We start from the raw sequence: 12,013 nt of genomic DNA on the forward strand, positions 1-12,013 counted from the left end.
TCAGCCAGTCCAGTGTGGCCGTGGGAGGTGAATGGGTCATCTCCACCCATGACGTGCTTCATCACTGAGGGTGTCTTTGGCTGCATTTGCCTTTTGGTCTGGGCAGCACCATGTCGGGAGGTCGGAGGAGATGGGAAGCACTGTCAGGATTTAGTGTCTACTTTATTTTCCCCACTGTGTGACGGCCCCTCACCGGTTCTGCTGGAAGGCAGACCAGGGATTACACAGCCCCTCCCTGTTCGCACTGGAGTTAGGATGCTTTATAAATGTGGTATCAATGCCGCACAATCGCTGTTCCCATCACTTTCTCCAGCCCTATCCCACCTTCCCTGAAGCACCCCCAGCCCAGCCACCCTTTGGGGCTGCAGGGCTAGGGAGGGGGGCTCAGACCCGGCTCAGACCCTGCTCCACCAGGACCAGCCTCTGTATTGTAGCCTCCACCTATGTCTTGGTGTTCTCAGGTGCCTGTCACTGTTCGTGCTGGGTTAAAATCCTGGCAGGGAGGGGAGGGTCTGGTTTGAGGCGCAGCAAGATGCTACTCTGTTCTGCTGTGGTGTCGAGCTGCTCTGCTTCTCCTCGCCACATCCAGGTTTGCTTCTGAACACGCACGGGCTGTGACTGTGCTCTCCCCCCCACAGGACTCCTCCAGCTGTGACCAAACCCTGCAGCGAAGCAGGGCAGCGAGTGCGGTTGCTGCTGTGGCGGTTGCGGGTGGGTGCGTCGCCGGGGGCAGAGCTGGGGCTATTATGGTTTTAAAAATACCCCAAGCAAAACACAAAACCCAAACAAACAAACAAAGCTGTTGCAGTTATAAGGGTGGCACCGCGATATTTGAGGGGGAAATGTTGTTCTTTCTGGCAGCTATAGGGAACCAGGCTTTACGGGCATGCAGCTGTGTGAGGCTGCAGAGTGGGATTTGGGGGCCCAAAGTCCAGCCAAGAGGTGCCGAGAGGAGGTGAAGTGAATTGGAGCACTTGACTTCTCTTGCAATTGGCCACAATGAACTTCTCTGTCTGGGAGGAATTGGTTGGAGGGAGGAGAACAAGCTCAATGTCATTTTTGGAGGAGAGCCTGTGTGGCCTGCCCATGCCTGGCCATTGTGGGATTTGCCTGTGCTCCCACACTGCCTGGGTTTAATCCTGTCTCGGCTGGGGATCTCTGCTGTGTCACATTGTGGGGCAGGGATCCCGGACGGATGCATGAACCTTAAACCAAGCATCCCTCCTGCGTGTGAACTGGGGTTTCAGCCCGGACCCCTCTCTCTAGGGTGTGCATGGGGGTCTGCCCTGCTTTTTAAGCCCTTTCTCAGTCCGACGCCAAGCAGAAAGTGTTTTTCTGCCCGGTGCCGCAGTGCTGGCACAAGCAGTGCCCCGCAGCCCTGGCCCTCAGCTGCCCTCTGTGCTTGGCTAGCACAGGGTCCTGCGCGGCCAGCTGCCACCTTGGCTGCCGACCAGCCTGCCGAGAGGTGCCCCGTGCTGCAGAAATCTCTGCCTGCAGCTCTTCCCTGGCACGGTGGTGGAGAGGCAGGGCTGGGCGACCCCCCCAGCATTGCCCTCACCATAAGCCGTGCTGTGGGTACATCCTCCAAGCCTGCAAATGTGTTGAGATCTGTGTCGTGTCTGTTGTTGTTGCAGAAAGCAAATGAGGGCTGCTGGGCGCTGGCAGTGAAGTCTCTGCTCCCAAGTGTGTGTTGGATGTTGGCCTTAAACTTTATGGTGTTCAATGTCCTTCTACTAAATGTCCTTCTACCTCCTGCTCATGAGGACACAGGAGCTTAATTTTATTGCCTCGTGAGTCGCCTGAGTCAGAGCTGAACTGCTTCTGGGAAAAAGCTTTTGCGCACAAGTTCCTCCACCCAGGGCAGTTAGAAATTCTCCTGCCCTTCTAAAAGGGAAGGAAAAAACACAACCTACTCCTTGTTTTGAGTAGTGGGCTGCTGTGCCCAGGCTGTGAGAACCACAGCCTTAGCCCGTCATGCGGCATCAGGGATGCTCTCCTTGGGATGCTCCATCTCTGCTGCTGTGGGCACGGGGCTCCCTAAGGCATTGTGCCATCGCTTTGCCACAGTGGATCATGTTCTGAACCCCGGCTCTGTTGGGGCAAACCGGACCACGGCCCTGTCTCCAGTCCCTGTTTCCCTTTCTCCTTGCAGAGTGCATCCCCGTGGGATGGTTCCTGCCGCAATCCTGGGCTGCGGGGCTCGGAGTGGCGACGCGCAGCCAGGGCTCCCAGTGCTCCATGGCTCACTGGGATCACTTGTTTTCTGGAGCAAGAGAAACAATTCCTAAAAAGGAGCAGTCAGAAGGAAAATTGATACCAAATGCTGATATCGGTCCCTTGAGGAATAAGGTTTGATCTCTCAAACCATGGTTCCTGGGGGTTAGGACACAGGCACACAATGCTATTTTAGAGGGATTTTTTTTTTTTATACAAAGTTTATTATTTTCACTTTTTGTAAGTTCATGATTTTCCCAGATGAGATCTGGCTTCAGGTTTGTTGCTGATAGCACAGGCTGAGGCTTTGGATGCCTGCAGGGTCCATGGAGCTCTGCCTGGCGCTGCTCCGGCTGCTTCACAGGCGCTGCAGGGCCAGGGACCATCCCCGGTGGCTGATATCCAACCGAGGGGTTTGCCAGCCCCACATGGTCATTGTCCTTGGGGAGAGGCAACCCTTGCCTGGAGAAGAGAAGGCTCTGAGGAGATCTTATAGCGACCTTCAGTACCCAAAGGGGCTACAGGAGAGCTGGAGAGGGACTGTTCATAAAGGCTTGTGGTGACAGGATGAGAGGAACAGGTGCAAACTGGAGAGGGGCAGATTTAGACTGGACATTAGGAAGAATTTCTTCACGATGAGGGTGGTGAGGCCCCAGCCCGGGCTGCCCAGGGAAGCTGTGGCTGCCCCATCCCTGGAGGGGTTCCAGGCCAGGTTGGATGGGCCTTGGGCAGCCTGAGCCAGTGGGAGGTGTCCCTGCCCATGGCAGGGGGTGGAACTGGATAATCTTTAAGGTCTCTTCCAACCCAAACTGTTCTATGATTCTATGATTCTCAGCTCGCAGTGACCGCCCTGGGGCTGCCTGCCTGGTTCCCAGGCTGGCAGTCCTTCCCGTCTTCACCGTCCAACCCTGCCACTGCAGATGTTGCTGTCCACCACCATTTCTGTGGGTAACCAGATGAATTTCTGGGCTAAATAACACTGCTTGTGGCTGCACTGCTCTGTTAAAAATCCCAGCTCCCTACGCAACCCAGCTGTTTTTCTTCTTCTTCCATCTGAACTGGTTTCTGGACTGGTTCTTGTAGGAAAATGCCCTCTGAGCCACCACTGGTGCAGACAGGAGTCTTTGTCTTGTGCCTGCAGACTCTGGGTCTTGGTGTCCTGCTGCACATCGTGCTAAGCACAGGGCAGCGCATAGGACTGGCAGCCCTGGGGAAGAGGGAGCTGAGCTTTGTAACTGAGCTTCCAGGAAAGGAATTTCCAGCAACTACAGATCCCATCCCCAAAGACTGCATTTCAAGGAATTACCCTCTCCTCCCTAGCTGCAGACTTCCTCTGCTTTTCCAAGTAAGTCTCTGGCTTGGGGCCATGTGTATAGTAACTGGAGTGGAGCAGATCCATGGGAACATCGGGGACTGGAGGCTGGTGCTGGCCAGGTTCACAGTACAGGGCTCTTATCTACATCAAGTGCCCCCAGTTAAGATGCTGAGCAGCCCTCTCAGCTCTCTCTCTTGTGAGCACCATGTTTCCAGTGCTCTGGATGCCATAAGGAACAGTGAAAACACCTTTGGTGCCAACAAAAATAAATGGAGACTAGGAATTTTTTTAGGCACTGCTTTAGCAAAGAGCAGTTACTGGGGTTGGTAACTCAGTCCTCCACCTTATGTGACTCTGGTAGGGCTGCGTGGGGTCCAGATGTGCTGAGCAACCTGGAAGGGTGTAGGGGAGACTCATAGAATCATAGAATAGTTAGGATTGGAAGAGACCTTAAAGATCATCCAGTTCCATCCCCCTGCCATGGGCAGGGACACCTCCCACTGGCTCAGGCTGCCCAAGGCCCATCCAACCTGGCCTTGAACACCTCCAGGGATGGGGCAGCCACAGCTTCCCTGGGCAACCTGGGCCAGTGTCTTATGGTGAAGAAATTCCTCCTTATGCCCAGTCTAAATCTGCCCCTCTCCAGTTTATACACATTCCCCCTCATCCTATCACTACAAGACTTTGTAAATAGTCCCTCTCCAGCTTTATTATAGCCCCTTCAGGTACTGGAAGGTCGCTATAAGATCTCCTTGGAGCTTTCTCTTCTCAAGGCTGAACAACCCCAACTCTCTCAGCCTGTCTTTGTATGGAAGGTGCTCCAGCCCTTGGATCATATTTGTAGCTGTCCTCTGGACCCGCTCCAACAGCTCCATCTCCTTCTTACACTGAGGATTCCAGAACTGGACATGATACTCCAGATGAGGTCTCACAAGAGAGGAATAGATGGGCAGAACGCCCTTTCTGGCCCTGCTGGCCACGCTGCTTTTGATGCAGCCCAGGACATGGTTGGTTTCTGGGCTGTGAGCGCACATTGCCGGCTCATGTCGAGCTTCTCATCAACCAGCACCTTCAAGTCCTTCTCTTCAGGGCTGCTCTCAATCACATCATCCCTCACTGCGTACTGAAATCAGGGATTGTCCCGACCCAGGTGCAGGGTCTTGCACTTGGTCTTGTGGAACCTCATGAAGTTCTCACAGCACCACTTCTCCAGTTTGTCCAGGTCCCTCTGGATGACATCCCATCCTTCCTGTGTGGCAACTGCACCACTCAGCTAGGTGTCACCTGCAAACTTGCTGAGGATGCACACGATCTCGCTGTCAATATCATTGATGAAGATTCCCTGTGGGATCTGTCTCACCAGCACGCCTAACAACCAGCTGGACCCCATGGGGAGGTAGAGACCAACGAGCAGTCCCTGCCTGCCCGCAGATTGCTGCCAAACAGCCCCATGTCTGCTCTCTCCCTTCTCTAGAAGATGCTGTGCAAAACACTGATTTCCATGCCTTGGTGAGGATAGCTGGGGGGCTCCGACCAGGTAAGGTAACCCTTCTCTTTGGCAGCACGGCTGAAGGCAGGGATTGGATTCCTCTCTCCCTGCCTCAACAGCACTCTGTGCCCTGGAGAGTGCATCACCAGAGACATACCTTGTGGGTTTTGTTTGGCTCATAGATATCCCCCTGCCTGCCCCAGTGCCCCTAGCAAGTGATTTATCTGAAGCTACATTTCCCCACTTCAAAGCCTCATGAGAGAAACCAGAGGCTTTAGCAGTGCTGGCTGGCTGGAGTAGTTCACATACCATCCACCCATTCCCATTTGATCTCCTTCAGCCTGTGCTAAGTAATCCTTGAAAGCTGCAGTGGGTTGCAGGTGCTCTGCATTCCTGTAAGTCACTGGGACGCGTGGCACGCTGTAAATGAGTGTGTCCCACCCCTTAAGCTGGTCTGAAACGTCCTCCTGCCCAGAAAGAAACTGTCCTTGTTAAATCAGCAATGTGGTTTGCTGGGCTGGGGTCATTAAGGGTGGTGGGGTGGGAGCACGCCTGGCCCCGGGAGGTGCAGGGACTCAAGCAGGGGGCTCACCTCGAGGGGCAGCTGTAGCATGGGGATAGTTTTGGTTCTTCCAAGTGACTGCATGCACCTTGGCCTGGGAGCTCCCAGCTCCCCTTTGCTCATGTCCCCCAGGACCTCCCTCTCTGGTGGGGGCTATGCTGTGGCCAAGTGCAGCCGTGGCCATGTGTATCTTCTGCACATCCTGCCTTGCACAGTTTGCTTTCCATTGCTGGAGTTCTCCCGGGACGGAGAGGGTCTCCTGCCCCATGCAGCAGCCCTGTCTCACTCTGCAGCTCCTGCTGTGCACTAGGATTTGAAGACATCGAGCTTGCGTGACTCCACAAGTCCCTCGCACAGCCAGGCTATGGGCTCTCTCCCTCACAATAAATCAAGAGTTATTCCCCTTTTCCCTATCGCCTGCCCCCAAAGGTTGCTTTTGCTCAGCTGTGGCCTGACTTTAATTATGGAACAAGAGCAGCTGGAATGGGCACTGGGTGCCATTCATTGCCTTTCCAGGAAAGGTTTCAGCAGAGAAAGTTTAACGCACCAGTGATAGATTCGTTTGGTGCCTTGCGTGCATTAGCTTAGTGTTTCTCAAGCCCTTCACCAGGTCCTAAATTTGGTGTACTACATGGCATTCACCCAACAGCCGTGGCCGGCCTCAATGCTCCAAGGTTCTTTTCCCCATCAAATTGAAGCCTTGAGGGCTCAGAGCTCCCCTGCCTGCACTGGGATGGATCTTAACTGCTGAGAACAAATTCCAAGGTGGGATGCTGAGATAAAGCAGATGGGATGATTCTGGAGGTCAGAGCGAGGGAGAGGATGCCCTGCCAGGCATCACGTGATGAAAACATACTTACTGCTCCAGCAGCTGTCAAAAGCCTGAACAGATGAGGCAAGGTGCCCGAGGAGTGTGCAGGGATCTCGTTTACCTGGTAATTAATGGAAATCGTGAAACAAATCAACACATACTTCCTACGGGGAGCTTCACGCTCTGGTTTCAAACTGCTGATGGAGAGCCAGCTATAGCTCAAATACAAAAGCAGTAAATGCTGCTGTGAAGCTGAGACAGGACTCAGTCCCCACTGCCCCATCACTGATGGAGCTCCTAGTTGTCTAAGGCATGTTCTCACCTGCCAGTGTGCTCCTCCAAAGCGTGTGTCTGTGGGTTGCCTGACCCTGACTGTGCTGTCAGAGCACTGCTAATTACTCTGCCCTCGCCACACACTGGGGACCTGCATTGCTGTCTGTCATCGGCAAGGAAGCCTTGACGTAAAACTGCCGAGCAGGAATGAAGATGTTATGATGAGCCCCATCATCTCCCTCTCAGCTGAACGTGTCACAGCCGATTTTCTCGGTGCAGCCCTCCCGTCACGCTGCGCGGGCACCTGTCCCCATCCCCATCCCTGCTGGGAGGGACGTGCTGATGGGAGCCCGAGCTGGCGACCAGACGCGCCCTTTTGTTTTCTGCCCTAGAGAAAGCTCATCCCAGCACAAAGTGCTGGGCCATTTTTTCTTGCAAGTTAATTAAGTTGGCTCAGTTTAAATATTAAAAGCACTGTTCTCTGGTATTTTCCTCCTTGCAGAGCAGTGATGTGCTGCTCTGCAGTGCTCTTGAATAGGGGCAGGAACGCTTTCTCTGATTCAGGGATTTGAGGATGAGAGAGTGCTTTGGTTCCCTGACTCCTTGTTTATTCACCGTGTGAGAAACAGTTTTGCAAAACGAAATCTTGTGAACAATGAATGTCAATCAGACTTGCTGACAGCCCAACCCCAGCTGCTTGGAGCACGGGCTGAGCTGTGCGCGGCAGCATCCGGGCTCTGCCTGCTTCTGGGTGCTTCGAGGGAGGGAAACAACCCCCAAAATAGCAAAGGCAAGCACATAACTCACCACTTTGGTCTTCTCCTATCACTAGTTAGCAACTGGCATAATCCCCGAAGCATAAGGTTTATGATCACTCCCAAAAAACTTTATTTGAATGTTAACTGTATTCTGAGGCATGGTAAATGCCAAATTGCTTTTGAATCTTGCTAAAAATCTCATTTGAAAACATGCAAACAATCTTTCTGACTTTCTGAAAAGCTCCCTGCTTCTGGAAATTTTAAAAAAACAAAACAAAAAAACAAAGCGCTTGCTACTGGATAAAAATATAGGGTCCTCGAGGTTGTGTGAGGACCCTTGCTGTGCTGGAGGTGGGTCAGGTACAGATCCTGCCCCTCCTCGATGGGCCCTTCGCAGGCTGGACTTGTGCAGGTCATCAAACTGCTGTCATAAAATCTCTCCCAGATGCCCTGAAAGGAGAAACGAGAGAAATTCCTTCTGAAGAATCAGTGGGCTCTGTCTCTCTTTGATATCCCTCACATTATAATTAAGAGATAATGTCAATAGAATAAAACATTGTCTCAGGATAATGGTCTCCTGCTGCTACAGGAGTGTCACGGCAGAGTCAAATCATTCATCAAAAACGAATGTTGAGGCAAGGCTGGGACGTTTGTTTTCACAGCAAGAGGCATTAATCTTGGGACAACAATATTCCAGCGCTTTTATTTCTCCTGCGCCGGTGATTGATGCCAAAGCATCACCGTGCCTGTGAGCTGCGGGCTGCAGCTGAGCGATGGGCTCTCATCGCAACCTTATTGACCAGGTGAATTTTGACTTGTTGAAATACATAACAGTAAGTCAAGGAGGATCACGTTGGGGGAGTGTGAGTAAGTGAGACTTTTATTTGCAAAGGCGAGTAGTGTGCATGCTGACTGTGGCCGGCCAGGATGTGTTTCGAGGCTTCTGGAGGGTTGCTTTTTCATTAAACTATACCTCTATACCTGGCTAATTTCAGAGCCTTGTCTCATCCCCTACCTGATTTCACACTGCTTTGGAGTCTCTTTGGTGGCTGTGAACATCAGGGCTGGCTGCACCCCTCTGGTCAGCCTTGTCTGGGATCTTGGCATAGGGCTGAGAAGGTTTTTGGCTCCTACAAGAAAGCTAGGGAGAGACTTTTTACAAAGGCATGGAGTGATAGGATGAGAGGGAATGGCTTTACGTTGGAGAGGGGAAGATTTAGAATAGACATTAGGTGGAAATTCTTCACAGTGAGGGAGGTGAAGCCCTGGCCCAGGTTGCCCAGGGAAGCTGTGGCTGCCCCATCCCTGGTGGTGCTCAAGGCCAGGTTGGATGAAGCCCTGAGCAGCCTGGACTGGTGGGACGTGTCCCTGCCTATGGTAGAGAGTGGAACTAGATGATCTTTAAGGTCCCTTCCGAATCATCTGTCCTTCAAATCATTCTATAATCTATGTATTGTTTTCAAAGTGCTTCTGAGTATAAATACCCACAACCCAGTTCAGGTGGGTGTCCGTGGACCAGCCTCAGCCTCATCCCTGGCACCACCAAGAGCTGGGAGGCTGGGAAAACTGCAGCTGTCTGAAGAGACACCCACTGCTATTGCTGCTGCCTGCAGGGCTGGAGAGAGGAGCAGCCCCTGCGGTCCAGCCTCAGTTTGCAGTAGGAGAAGTTGCAACGTCAACACCTGAAATTAAACATGTGTAAATGCCAATTAGACCTGAAACAAAATCCCAGGAGTGTGTACAAAAAGCCCTTCCATAACTTTCTTTTTTTATTCCACTCCTGGATTTGTTAGTGGAGAGAATTACCCATGCAGCAAATAGTTGGGCTTCAGAGGAACACAAGCACTTTGTGCTGTCTCCAAACAGCAAATCTGTTTTTCTGAAGCAGCCGCTGGTAGCTGAGCACAGGAGCTGCCTGCTGCAACAAGCGTGTTTGGTTCTTGTCAGCCCCCAGTTCTGCTGGAGGATGGTCCCCTCTGCTGATATCTCTTCGCAGCACCATGCACTTCGCAGGAGAGGCAGAGTGGGATTAGGCTGGAGCATAACTCTTTCACACACAGGGTGGTCCTGGAAGAACTAATTGGCACTGACTTTGACTTCATTACATACTCCTTAATTGTTCCCTAATGTTGCACGAGCCTGAAGGACCTGGATGGGATCAAAACCCCGTGGTGGCAGGCAGTGTCTGGGTGAATTACCTGTTTGGTTAACTGGGGGGGTGTCGCTCCTCTGATGCTGTGCTTTGCATCAAGGTGCTGTCAGCAGGTTGGACACAGGACAAGGATTGGGGTGCACATGGACTTTTGGGCACAGACTGCTTTTTGAAGTTCCGCGGTCCTGGTCTCCCTGCAGAGTAGAGGGGAGCTGCTCCCTTCCCAGTACCTCCCAGCTGCGTGTCTGATTACCTGAGATGAGTTTGGCAGTGAGGCTGGGGGCCTTCCACAGAGCCGATTGTGCGGACAGGAGGAGAAACACCCTCTGTGTTCGAGCAGCAGCAGAGATCTGCAGAGACAGCCAGGGTCAGGTAGTGGCTGTGCTGGCACAGTGACAGAGCTGGAGTCTGAAACCGCCTGCAAACAGCCTCCCTGTGCTTTCTGTCCCCAGCGTAAGGAGACGCAGACTCACCAGGGTTTGTTGTGTTCTCAGTTGTTTCTATGACCTTCCTCTCTAGCTGCTGCCCAAAGGCAGGCAGGTGAGCCCATCCTGCTGAGTGCGTGGGCACGGCAGCTCAGCTGGGGTGGGGATGCATTTGGGCCTGAATTTTTCTCTTTTACTCTTGTTTGTTGGATCTAGGAAGGATCAGAGATTATAGAAAATGTGCTCTGTTTCAAAGAGACTTTGTCTTTCCTCTGTGGCACGGCCTGGGCACACTGGAGCTGTGTGATCCAGCAGCTCGCACCAGGACAGCCCTGCGAGCATCACCCTGCGAGCATCACTCTGTGAGCATCACCCTGTGAGCATCACCCTGTGAGCATCGCACGAGCAGTCACAGCAGAGGCGTGAGACCAGCTCAGGCTCCTGCAGGAGAAGACCAAGGGGCAAAGTGGCATAGAGGATCTTTTAAAAAGCCCAGAAAGGGGCCAAAGAGAGCGTCCTCAGCACAGCTGTCTGAGGACAGCCTGGCTGTGGTGCCTTGCAAAGCCATGCATGCCAGGACAGTCTGTCCTGACAGCGCGTCATATGTCAGGACAGCGGGTCAGGGAGCTGTGGTTTGGGAGCGTGGAGGGTGCTGCTGCCTCGCTTGCCCTCCGGGTCTGGGCGCTCTGCTCACATTATGCTGTGCAAGCTTGAAATGCAGCACAGAGCTGGCCCAGAACCTGCTGGCTGCCAATACAGCATTTCGTGCACGGCTGACTCAAAAAAAATGTTTTAAAAATTAGAGTCCTAGATTTAGGTGCCCCCATCCATGGGCTTGGCACCTTCACAAGAGGATAGAAGAGAGACAGAACTGGTTCTCTAGCTGGAATTGAAGATGGAGAATCAGGAGTTTATAGCTATAATTACACTTCTGTGTAGCCCGGGGCAGGTTAACTAAAAAGGGAGAGGGAAGAAATGAGACATCTTCTGGGCTGGTGTTAAAAGTCTGAGGTCAGAGAGCTCTGACTTTGGAAAAGGGGCAATTTCCACTTATTCTTTGAGAATTTGCACTCGGACCAAGCTCAAATATAAGACAGGCACTTGAGAAAAAGGAAGAAAAAGCGAGGGTTGGTTTGTAGCTGCCAACCCCAGCCTGAGGCACAGCGAGCTCCAGCACACGCTGTTATCCTGGCAACCCCAGCCATGTGGGGATTTAGCCAGAAAATGATTCCCTCCAAATGATGGATGCTCAAGGGCATCCCCAGAGCACCCTGTGCTGGACATTGGAGAAACACAATCGCATGTCAGGGGCTGTGAGTGCGGTCCCTCTCCTGCGCTGAGGTTTGTTCCTGCTGCAAACACCAATAAAGATGTCAAGCCAATGCATGTGTCGGGGAAATAAATCACAACATTTTTTCTCCTGCCTAGAGCATCAAGGTGTCTTCTGGTGTGGCCTAAGAGGGAGTTGGGGAGAGCTGGACTGTGACTGCAGACGTGTGCTGGGCAGGGAACGAGGGCTCCCGTGTGCCGCCTGTCGGGGCACAGCCGCTCGCAGCCCCTGCTCGCTGGCACTGACTGCTGTGGTTGTCTACAACCATCAGTCCAGGCTTTTGGGATGTGACCTGCAGCTTGTTGCAGTGGGGCCACTTGCCCTGCTGGGCCACCCATCACCATGGCCTCAGGGTGAATGCAAACAGGAGCCCTCACCAGAGAGGCTCCACGTTCCCTCCTCTACAAGAGAACTCTAAAATGTCACCTCAGAGTGGTCAAAGAAAAAAAAAATAGGTGGGAAACTTAAAATGATGAAGTGCTTTGAGGCAGACCTTTGCTGTCAGTGTGGACTGGCGAGCCCTGATTTAAACAGCCCCTTCGGTAACTGACCTACACCGAACAAATCCATTTACAGTGTCTTGTTTCCTCTCACTGTTTAAGTAGGAGAGTTCAGAGACAATTCCTTAAATGTTAATGGTGCAGGAATTTGGAAGCTTTCCCAGAGCTGCTAGGGGAGCCGTGC

This window comes from Cuculus canorus, chromosome 17, assembly GCF_017976375.1.
Source record: "Cuculus canorus isolate bCucCan1 chromosome 17, bCucCan1.pri, whole genome shotgun sequence".
In the NCBI taxonomy this organism is placed as follows: domain Eukaryota; kingdom Metazoa; phylum Chordata; class Aves; order Cuculiformes; family Cuculidae; genus Cuculus; species Cuculus canorus.